Source organism: Gorilla gorilla, chromosome 14 (assembly GCF_029281585.2).
Source record: "Gorilla gorilla gorilla isolate KB3781 chromosome 14, NHGRI_mGorGor1-v2.1_pri, whole genome shotgun sequence".
Classification (NCBI taxonomy): Eukaryota; Metazoa; Chordata; class Mammalia; order Primates; family Hominidae; genus Gorilla; species Gorilla gorilla.
Window position 1 is genome coordinate 74,806,715 of NC_073238.2, and position 12,022 is coordinate 74,818,736.

At 39.6% G+C, this 12,022-nt stretch overlaps 1 long non-coding RNA gene across 1 annotated transcript; it reads left to right on the forward strand.

The window, feature by feature from the left end:
• The first annotated feature begins 59 nt into the window (after window positions 1-59).
• Window positions 60-8,858, forward strand: LOC134757008 (uncharacterized). Its single transcript, XR_010130586.1, has 3 exons — window positions 60-185; window positions 5,907-6,005; window positions 7,943-8,858. It is a non-coding gene; the product is annotated as an uncharacterized lncRNA (long non-coding RNA).
• Window positions 8,859-12,022: the final 3,164 nt, after the last annotated feature.

Here is a 12,022-nt window from a genome sequence, read left to right on the forward strand (position 1 = left end):
GCACTGCGAAACATGATTGGCCGTGCCGCCTGTCTATGCAGCCGCTCAACCCTTCCGGCGGTCCAGGCCGCTCACCTTAAGGACGCAGAGTGGCGTCAGATTTGGAGAAGCGCCGGGGACCGTGGAGGAAGTCATCGGCCTGGATTTCTTTGGATTTGCAGATAGGGTTCCAGCAGAACTGAAAGGTGGGCGAGACAGGCCCTGCGCCACCATTTGAGCAGCGCTGGAATATAAAACCATCTGCTAGCCCTCTCCTTGCACGTCTGGGGTTGGAAAAAGTAGTTCTGGGACTGGGTACGGTGCTGGAAGGGGTACTAGGCAGGACGAAACGACGGGGCCCACGACGCTCCAAAAGGAAGCCTTCTGGACATATTTCCTGCCTAAGTGCTCGCTCTGGGGTGGCAGAGGGGTCTACCCAAAATCAGACAGAGCTAGGCTAGGCTGAGCCCTTCAGGAGCTCACAGTCTCCTGTAGTTTGCAAACCCTAACACAATTAACCAAGGAATGTAAATGTCTATAGCAGTTGTTTTAGAAATTCCTTGAGAACAAAAAGGGAAGTTATTAAATCTGAAGGAGTGGATCTGGAAAGGTAAAAGGAAAGCTGCATAGGTTTTCACTAGGCAGGAAACAGTGGCAGGGCATTCATTTAAAAGGCATTCCATTCCAGGCAGGAGCAAGGCCAAGAAAGCATAGAGGTGAAGAAACTTTAAGGTCACATAACAAAGGGCCTTGAACTGAAACCATGCAAAAGAGTTTGTTGTGTAAACCCAAGGTCAAGCTACAAGGCCAACACCGTTTTCTCAACACATCAATATACCCTCTTTAAAAATGAGCTTTTCCTTGGAACTATTCCTTTAAGATATCTGTCTTCTGATTATATGGAGGTGGTGTAGGCCAAGACTCGGAAACACGCAGTATTGATTTTGGTACAAGAAACAACTCTAGGTACTCTGAGGAGATTGGCACAGAGGTTCAAAAAATGAGCCTTAGTTCTCAGTAAGTCTTCACACTACAGCTTTTCTAATATTTGTTTTACTGTGCCAGACTCTACAGCTCTGTCCTCAAAGAGCACATAATCTTTAGGGAAACTTACAGGAGAACAGCAAGGTCAGGAGAACTACAAGTAGTTCCTTATATCTTGATGACAGACCCAGATACAGATTTTATTCCTGCCATTTACTAGCTGTTTGGTACCGGAGATGATGTTTAACTTTCTTTGCTGCTTCATCTACAAAAGGGGGGTAATTATACTAATACCTATGAAACAGGGGCATTTTCAGGCCTAAATAACATAGCATATGTAAAGCCCTTAGAGTTTTGTCAATGCTCCTACAGGAATATTGTAGTTGAACAAGTTGGGATTATTACTCAGGGAGGGAGAACATGCACTATGGGGAGCCATGAAGTGTCTTAGGTAAATGGTATTAGAAAGCACTTAAAGAATCTGGGCTTTGATTAGGTGATTTGGGAAAGACTCCGTGGAAAGAGGTGGGAAGGGTTGCTCAAGATTAGGTGCCTTCAGGAAGTGGAGACAGTTCAGTGATTATCTTATCTAGGAGGATGGCAGGCTAAAAGACAAGCCTAAAGCTGTAACTGACAAGCATTAGTCATCCATATCATGGAGAGAGGGGAATGTTTGATTTCGAAAGACAAAACAGATTAAAGATCTAATTGGCTTTTATTTGCAATTCCAGAATAGGAAAAACTTCATTCTCTAAAATAGAATCTGTTCCAATGAGCTAAGCAGAGGAGGTTGGCTTTACAGGCAGAAAAAAGCTAGAGAACAGAAATAAGGAATGAGAAGCAGATGAGTTGTTTCAAAGTTACTTTTCTTATAGGGTTAAAACAGAGGGGAACTTTCTTAGCATACCAGCTCAGATAAACTTGGCCCCTTCTGATTAGGTGCTATGAATTTCCTGCTTTTTGGAAAACTGGCCGGTTTCAGAGTTGCGTTTGATTATGTGGCAATACGCATGAGGGACCGTTCTGCTTTGGTCTGGTCTGCCAGAGCCTAGTGCAGCAGATTAGTCCAAAACTAAGGTTAGTCTATAATCATTTCCCATGAATTTATTTAACATTGATATTTTCTGATTTGCATACTGACCTTGTTATTGTCTGTGCTTAGACAAAACATGGAAGTGGTCTTGTTTTGTCTCACTTCATCATGGTCACAGAGTGACCCTGTCTGATATTGCTGTCCTGTGAGATGCTGTTCATCAGGAGAACAACATGGCCTAGCTATGAGTGTCAGGCCAGTTTCTAAAAACACTGAGGCTTAGCTATAAGTGTCAAACTAGTTCCCTGATGTCAGGGATTGCTCCTTTCTTTCTCATGTCTTTGCCACATAGAAGGTACTAAATATAAGTAAACAGGAGCCATGATAATTAATTTTCAAGTTTATGTACAGCACTCTGAATTTTTTCTCATAGAAGTGCACTGGAACTTCAGTGTACTAGTGAAAATATCTTTGTATAAGTTTTATGTTTTTTAAAGTACATTTTATATGTATGCCCCAACATATTTAAACCTCATAACAGCATGCACTGACCCTCATTTTGATCACCCAGCGAGATGATACACCCCAGTGAGTCAATAGTCATGGAAATAGAAAGTTGAAGGTGAAAAAAAAGGCCTGGAAAAGCTTGGAATCTAGGAATATATTTCTTTCCTTTATCATTTCTGTTCAGTGTTAACATCCAGAAAATTACTAATGCCTTTCTTTTGATGGCTCACTCTTATGGACCATATGAGAAAGTTGTTGAAAGCTGAGGGAAGGAAGTGATTATCCTTAATCAATTTTTTTAAATGAGATGTCATTTACCCTCATTAAATTGGCAAATATTACAAAGTTCTATGTTTCCAAGTTTGGGCCAAGTTGGGAATTCCTAGATAGATAGTGGAAGTGCAAAACAGGTATAGGCACTTTGGACAAAAACTTGGTAATACCTAGTAAAGGTGAAGGTATATGTACCTATGACCCTGCAATTCCATGTCTAGATGTCTCCCTGGAAAAGCCCAAACATACACCTACAAAGATATTTCTTGAACACTTCTGCCATATTATGATTATCTATATATGTATATATATATATAGATACAGATTTTCACCCATGGTTCCTAGTTCATAAGTTTCATAACCCTTGTTGCAGCCTTTTGTTATAATGTGAGAGTGCTTTAGGCCTCAGAAGTAGGCCTCAGGGAACAGAATCTCTCTCTGGGAACTTCTGCTCTCCTTTCACCTGCCCAAGACAGGAATCTAATCTGATGGTGGGTCATAAGACCCTCAGGCCAGAGAGAGTCCTGCCCCACACTCTAGAGAAAGGAATGCTGCACAGAGAGACCAGGAAAATCTGAACAGAACAGACAGGCCTTGCTGGGTTTAGAGCATACCCTTTTGTGCAATCACATTTCGACACAATTATCCATGCTTCAATCATGAACAACCAATGAAGTCTACATAAAAAGCAGGGTTCAGAGAGCTGAACACATGGAGGCTGACAGGAAGGTGGACAAGAACTCATCCACATTCTGGGAGGGTGGTGCACTTCAACTCCACAGGGATAGAAGCTCATTCAGGGCCCTTCCAGACCTCACCCTAGGTATCTTGTCATCTGGCTATTTATCTATATCCTTTAAAATCTCCTTCATGATAAACCAGAAAATGTGTTTCCTGAGTTCTTTGTGCCTCTCTAGCAAATTAATCCATCCCAAAGAAGGTATAATGGAAACCCCTGCTTGAAGCCAGTGGATCAGAAGTGCTAGAGGCCCAGACTTGTGATTGATGGGAAGGAGGACGCGATCTTGTAGGACTGAGCCCTCAACCTGTGGGATCTGACACTATCTCTGGATAAGGAGTATCAGAACTGAATTGGAAGACACTCAGCTGGTGTCCGCAGGAGAACTGATTGCTTGCTTGCTGGTGGGGAGACATCCTTACATATTTTGGGGTCACAGAAGTCTTGTGTGTTGATTGCTAATGAGCAGAAGAAAAACAGTTTGAGAGTTTGTTCTTTTTTTTTTTTTGGAGGGAGACAGTCTCACTCTGTCGCCAGGCTGGAGTCCAGTGGCGTGATCTCGGCTGACTGCAACCTCCGCCTCACGGGTTCAAGTGATTCTCCTGCCTCAACCTCCCAAGTAGCTGGGACTACAGGTGCATGCCACCACGCCCAGCTAATTTTTTGTATTTTTATTAGAGACGGGTTTCACCATGTTGGCCAGGATGGTCTCGATCTCTTGACCTTGTGATCCACCCGCCTCGGACTCCCAAAGTGCTGGGATTACAGGCGTGAGCCACCGCCCGGCTGAGAGTTTTTTCTAAACACTTCATAGAAGCAAAAATGGGTAACCTAACTGTCCTATAGTCAGGGAAAGAGCAAGAGATTACAGTGTGAAAGAGCTGTTACAGTGGAATTCTACACTACATATAAAATAAATATCTAAACCTACATATGGATACATCTCAAAAACAAAAATCAAGTCGCAAAATATAAACAGCATACAAACAAAATTGTATATATACGTGTGTATATGTATACATAATATGTTATATGTAAGTGCATGTTATAACACAGCAAAAACACAAGGGAATTATACACAACAACTTCACCTACTTTGAGAGAAAAAAGGAAGAAGGGGAAGGAATTAAAGCTGGAACTTCATAGTTAAAATATCTGTAAATGTTTTATTTATTAATAGGGAAAGATCTGAAGTAAATCTAGCAAAATATTAACATGTATTTAATCTCAGTGGTGGGATATTGGTGTCTATATTATTTTCTGTTTGTTGGAAATGCTTCATATTAAATTTTTAACACAATACACAAATTAACAGAAAAATAGACACTTTAGAACTAGGTCCCTTTGTTCCTCCACAAATTCTTGGTTTATTGGCATTGAGCCCACAATGAGATATTAAGTCTATGTAAGAAAGTATAAAATAATTAATTTCCTTTCAGGATGATTTTAAGTTGATTTTTAATTCTGGATAATAAAATATTATTATTTCCCCTCCACCTTGCCTTTCCACTTTCTTCTATTCTCTCTTCTCACATCCCTTTTTCTTCTCTCCCTTAAAGTAGTGCAGAGACAGAGTCAAAAGACAAGAAAACATTTCACTCTTCCAGTTTCAGGTTAGATTAAAAATTCAGTTCTTTACCATGCATGCTTTCCAAGTGGTCAGTATATTAAAAGAAGAGCCATTCAGTTACCTGTCTAATTCAATGCCTAATTGATTTAATTTCACAACTTTCATTATTATTTCACCATCTGACTACAGCAGAAATATACCTCACTGAACACAAATCTTATAGCATTTTGTGCTTAATGACAGGGTATTAGAATATTATCTTGCCAACAGCACTGACTTTGCACCTTCCATTTCAAACCCTCAGTGATAAGATATAATGCTGTTACTTGTCTTACAGGATTTGTGGCATGGCACTTTCCACACTCTCCACATGCTTGTGTGTCTTAAGATTGCTGCTGTTTAACAATATAAGGTTACATGGGAAAGAAGCAAACTAGGTACAAAGAATAACCCCTGATATAGTCACGTAATGTATGTGTCTACACTAAGGCTTCTCAACCTCAGCACCATTGACATTTGGGGCTGGATAATTGTTTGTGTGGGAGCTGTCCTGTGCATTGCAGGATGTTTAGCAGGATTCCCGGCCTATATTCAATAGATGCCAATAGCAGACCCAGACCCATGGTTGTGACAACTAAAAATTTCCCCAGACATCGCCAAATATCCCTGAGGGGCTGAGTAATATTCCATTATATGGACATAACACTTTGATTTGGCTTATCCACTCATCAGTTGATGGACATTTGGGACATTTCCACCTTGTGGCTATTTTGAATAATGCTGCTACAAATACTCATGTACAACTTTTTGTGTGAACCTAGGTATTTACTTCTGTCACGTATACACTGTTAAGGAAGAAATTATCCATGACACTTGTTAAAGAAAGTAAGGCGGACTTTATTCAACAAGCTGCCATCAAGGTAAGCATAGGGACTAGTGCAATGGGGTTTTGCAGGGCGGGAGAGAGATTGGGCTTGACTTCCAATACAAGAAGATCAAGTGGGGATTTATAGCCAAGGAGCTGAGTTGGGGGGTCAGTGGGTGGAAAATTACCAAGAGGAAACATCAGGGGTAAGGAGATTCTTGCTAAACCAACTCAACAGAATTATTGTTGAAGACAGACCAGAGTGATAAAAACAGTCAGGCCAGGCATGGTGGTTCACGCCTGTAATCCCAACACTTTGAGAGACCGAGGTGGGTGGATTGCCTGAGGTCAGGAGTTCGAGACCAGCCTGGCCAACATAGTGAAACCCCGTCTCTGCTAAAAATACAAAAAATTAGCTGGGTATGGTGGCAGGCGCCTGTAATCCCAGCTACTCAGGAGGCTGAGGCAGGGAGAATCGCTTGAATCTGGGAGGCAGAGGTTGCGGTGAGCTGAGATCGTGCCATTGCACCCCAGCCTGGGTGACAGAGCAAAGTTCTGCCTCAAAAAAAAAAAAAAAGATACCAGTGGTGGGGGATACACGGACTTAGCAGGATTATTGCTCAATATGGACTCTACAAGGACAGATAGGGAAGCTCAAGATCAAGCCTAGTCAGAAGGAACTCAGAGGAGGCTGACTCAAGTTTGGTCAAAGGAAAGAATCTTTGTCAATATGCAGTGGAGGAATTTCTGGGTCATACAGTAATCCTATATTTGAGGAACTGGGCCATTTTGCATTCTCACCAGCAGTGCATGAGGGTTCTAATTTCACCACATCCTCATCAACAATATTTTAAAATCTGACTTTTTGAATTTAGCTATCCTAGTGTGTGTGAAGTGGTTTTGATTTGCTATTTTCTGTTAAAAAAATGTTATTGGAATATAGCTACACCCATTCCTTTATATATTGTCTATAGCTGCTTTTGCTCTACAATAGTAGAGGTAAGAAGTTTTAACGAAGATCACATAGCCTGCAAAGCCTAAAGAATTTGCTATCAAACCCTTTACAGAAAATGTTTTCTAAGCCCTGCTAAAGGATGTTTTTTCCCTTATTGTATCACAATTACTTTTGTTTGGTTATTTCTTTTTCTTCAATGAGAGTAGTATTCTAGTAAAAAGTAAATGTTAATTTTGGACAAGTGTTCACAATGGAGCTAAGTACTTGCCTTTGCCATATTATACACCCACACAGGCTTTAATCCTTTTTTTTCTTTAACCTATTTAACAAGGTCAAAAATATCTTGCCATCATAATGAATCACTGTGGAGAACCAAGTTGATTTAAGGTACATCTGAAAAGCAAAATGATAGCAGGAAGAGATGGCAAAAAAAAGCCAAATTATTAAAATTATTATATGGATATGTGATTCTTCTTAAAATACATTAAAGCAATTTGTGCTCTGATAAGTTTTCTCCAGGGTCTTATGCTCTAAGTTCAGATAGAAATTCTTCATAGGGAATGTAATTAGTATAACACAGTTTAATGTCATGCTTAATAGTTTCCCAGAATGTTTTGATTAGAAAATTAATCTGCCCCGTTTGTAGATGATAGAGCCGTTTAAAGGAGAACAGAAATATTCCTATTAGTGTGAGATACTTAACTAAGGTTCAGTTGAAAGTGTTAGATGTCACTACCAGATCATATTCCCAGTATTAAATAAGTAGAAAAAAGGAATTAGGTAATTATTAAGACTCTTGTAAGATTACAGTTTAATTCCTTTAAAGCACAATTACTAAAACCTAAATATAATTTGTTGAGTCACTTGGAAAATAATTTGTCTGACAATAGCAAATAGAAATCATGTCCCAAAGCTAAAAAGAAATGTAAAATAAATGATAAGAATTCTGTGGTGCTCAATAGAGATTTTCAAATTGTCTGTTTCTTTCATCCATATCTCTGTCTCATCACCACATATGCTTTTCTTTTTATCCTCAGGTGAATTGCTGTGTTGTGGACATTCCTTAAGATCAAATGTACATAAAACCTGTCTGTATCTATGTCTCTTCTTAGGGTGTCCATTTGTGTGCATTATTTGCTTTCTGTTTTGTTCTTTGAACCCATTGTAACACAATAGACTTAAAATTATTTACTAAATTTGCTTTGATTAAGGTATTGGTGTTTATATTTGGGTCATGAAAGAGTAACGTGTAATTAGTCGCAACAGTTACAAGGGCAAGTTAGCGTCCTTACCTTTTTGCTGAGATGTCTGAAATATTTACAGTTTCTTGTGAAATCAAGCTGTGCCTGCACACTGTCCTGACACTGCAGTCACAAGTCACCAGAGAATTTTATACTGCCAGAGCCTCATTCTCAGTCTTTGATCCCTCTTTATTTGCTGCTGTTGATCACAGTATCCTTCTTGAGACTCTTTTCTCACTTATTTCTCTCATCATCTCTCTAAAAATTATCCCCCTGACCTCTGCTTGGGCTTTTCTTTCTTTCCCCATCTTCTAGTGGGATGGTATGCCTCTTTGTGTAGAATGCTTTGAGACAGAAAGCCTGATTTAGTTCCACTATGTGGGCACCTTCCAAATAATAAAACAACTGGAGGAGTGAATGCTTACTCAGGACAAATCTGCCTCAATTTATTCATCGGGAAAATGAGGAGTTTAAATTGTATTCCCCAGACATTCAAACTGGGATACTCAGAGCTCTAAGCTTTCACACCAGTACTTCAGGGACCACTGCAGAAGGTGAGGGAAAAAGCATCCATGTGGTATGATTCTAGACCCTCCCTCTAGGGACATTTAAACTGATATTGCTTTTACCTGTTTGTTTTATTATTCAACATGAGGTACCATGTGAAACGAAAAAAGAAGTCAGCAAAAAAGAATAAAAACTTTATTAAATGAAATGGGTTATAAATCAGTGTTTCTTTTTTCTTTCAGTTTTAGAGATGAGGGTCTCGCTATGTTGCCCAGGCTGGTCTTGAACTCCTGGGCTCAAGTGATCCTCCCACCTCGGCCTCCCAAAGTGCTGGGATTACAGGCATGAGCCACCACACCCGGCCAAATCAGTGTTTCTTAACCTTTTTTCAAAATCGTCCTTTTGGGCTGGGCACGGTGGCTCATGCCTGTAATCCCAGCACTTTGGGAGGCCGAGGCAGGCGGATCGCCTGAGGAGAGGAGTTCGAGACCAGCCTGGCCAACATGGCAAAACCCGGTCCCAACTAAAATTTAAAAAAATACAAAAATTTGCCAGCCCTGGTGGTGCATGCCTGTAATCCCAGCTACTCGGGAGGCTGAGGCAGGAGAATTGCTTGAACCCTGGAAGCAGAGGTTGCAGTGAGCTGAGATGGCACCATTGCACTCCAGCCTGGGCGACAAGAGAGACATTCCATCTCAAAATAAATAAACAAATAAATAAATAAATAAATAAATCAGCCTTTTAAAAAATCTTTTAGACATTTTTCCTAATTGTCCTCCTCTATGAAATTTTACTACTTTAGATATACCGTATATGTTTATGTACTATATGTATACCACTGCTTTGTATCTAAAAAGAGAACATTTATTTGCCCCCTAAGAACCAATTTTCATAACCTCAAAAATGTGAATTTTCATAATAAATTTTCAAGGGTAATAGTCCCCCCTGTACTGTAAATCACCTAAATAACCCACTAAATAAATAACTGGGTAACTTCGAGCTACTTTCTTATCCTTGAGAATCTCTATTTCCATTTACAAAACAGGAGAAAGCACTTGGTACATATTATATACTCAATAAAGGTTAATTTTTTTTCACCTTGAAAGTCTCATGCAGTCTGACATTCTATGAAATTACAATTCTACTTGGATCTTCCCAATTTAAACATAAAAAGCCACCTCTCACAGTCCTACTGCTATCACCTTCCCCTCCCGATTGCCAGTGTCTGCCGGCGTTAGCACTGTTCTTTAGTATTCCAAGCAGAAATCCGGAACGTTCTCTTTGATTTTTCCCTCTCTTTGACAAATTACACCTAATTCAAGGTGGCATAGGGTGAACAAAGAGTAGTACCATCCCAAAACTCTGGGAAGGAGGAATGAAATAGGTTGCCTCGCTGATAATTAAACCAATTACATTAACGTATAATAGGAAGGAGATTATTTTTTGTTTGTTTTCTGAGTTAAAGAACTGGTAATTTTTACTTCAAGAGTATATTAATCTATCAGCAAAGAAGAATATTAACCAGAGGTTGTCGTCAGAATCGGAAAGGAGAAAAAAAATGAGCCTATCCCACGGACATCTGAAAATCCAACGCATTACAAATGTAAACTCAGCATTTTTGCCCCTACACCTGTCTCACCCAATAAACTCACCTCACTCAATAGCAACATAGCCTACCCAATTACCTAAGCAGAAATCTGCTCCATTTCACATCCAGCCTCTAAATCCTGTCTATTCTTCATCCTTAATATCGTTCAAATCCATTCTCTCCACACCATTGCTCCACCTGAGAACAGGCTCTGCCCCTGCTCCCCCAGACAGGTGACCCAGCCCAGCTTTCTGAGGCTACGCTCGGATCCCTCCAACGCATTCTGCAGGCTGTTGCCACAGTGCTCTCTGTAAAAAGGATATCTAATCATCTACGTAACTCCCACAGTTTAAAATCCAGCTACTCCACTTCACACCCCTCCAACACCTCAAAAGAATGAGAGGAGGAAACCGCTCCAGGAGAAACCGCCACAAAGCAATGTAGCGGTATTGCCTTGACTAGAAAACTGGCAGCAGAAAAACCTTTTAACTAGTTGCTTTATGTCATGAAACCTACCTTCCGTTGACCTTAAAAGAAACAAACTTGGGCCTAGCCTAGGTAAGGGAGTAATCCCTGAGTTTAGTAAAGTTTTACTTAGTTTATTTTCAGTGTCAAAATGTTTTTTATTAGCTCTCATAAATAATTTCTTTGGGAACTCTTTAATTTTTCAGGGACATAACTACATGTGTCATGGTCCCCTGTAGTTATAATGTAATCCAGGATTCAGAAATACAGAATTGCTAATTTTATAGGTCAGGTGAGTCTCAATCTTCTCATTCTAAGAATTAGTATACAGAATATATTGTAAAATAATATTCTACTATTCTTACAATTAAGCCTGATTCATAGTTCTGTACTGTTTAAATTACTACATATGGTCATGCACCACATAACATTTTAGTCAATGACAGACCTCAAATACGATGGTGGTCCCATAAGATTCTAATACTGTATTTTTACTCTACTTTTCCTATGTTTAGGCATGTTTGGATACACACGTTTGCCACTGTGTTGTAATTGTATGTCTCTCAAATTCTGAAATATTAGAATAAACGAAATCCCAGTTTAGAAAGTTAGGTCAAACTAGAAGTACCATTTAATTTTAAAAAGCATTTCGCTAAACTTACTAAAGACAGAGGAATAAGTGGTTACTAAAAGAAAACAGACTGTGCCTGAACATTAGGGTTTAACATATATTTGAAGGAGGATAATACATGTTTGCACAGTCTTGTGGTTTTTAGGTGGGACCTTTGGCAGGTGACTAGGACATGAAGGCAGAGTGCACATGAATGGGGTTAGTGTCCTTATAATAGGGACCTCAGAGAATTTTCTTGCCCCTCCACCATGTGGGGATCCAGCAAGAAGACAAACAAAATAAAGTAAATTTATTAACACAGTATGTAAACAAAATTAAATTATTTACACGGTATTCACAGTATATTATACTGTACAGTATTCAGTACAGTAACATGCTGTACGGGTTTCCACCTCGGAGCAATAGGCTATACTACATAGTCTAGCTGTGTAGTAGGCTGTATGACCTAGGTTTGTGTAAATGCACTCTATGATGTTTGCATAATGACGAAATCACCTATAATGCATTTTGCAGGACATATCCCTGCCATTAAGCAACGTATAACTATATTTCCTTCCTCCATTTTCCTAGCTTTAATTCTGCTGCAAAATCTCTCCAAAACTCTTCAGTTTAGACCTATATCACCATCTCTCCTTTTTCTCTTTTCCAGTAATTCTTTTCCTTTACCTCAGGTTGTGTCTTCATA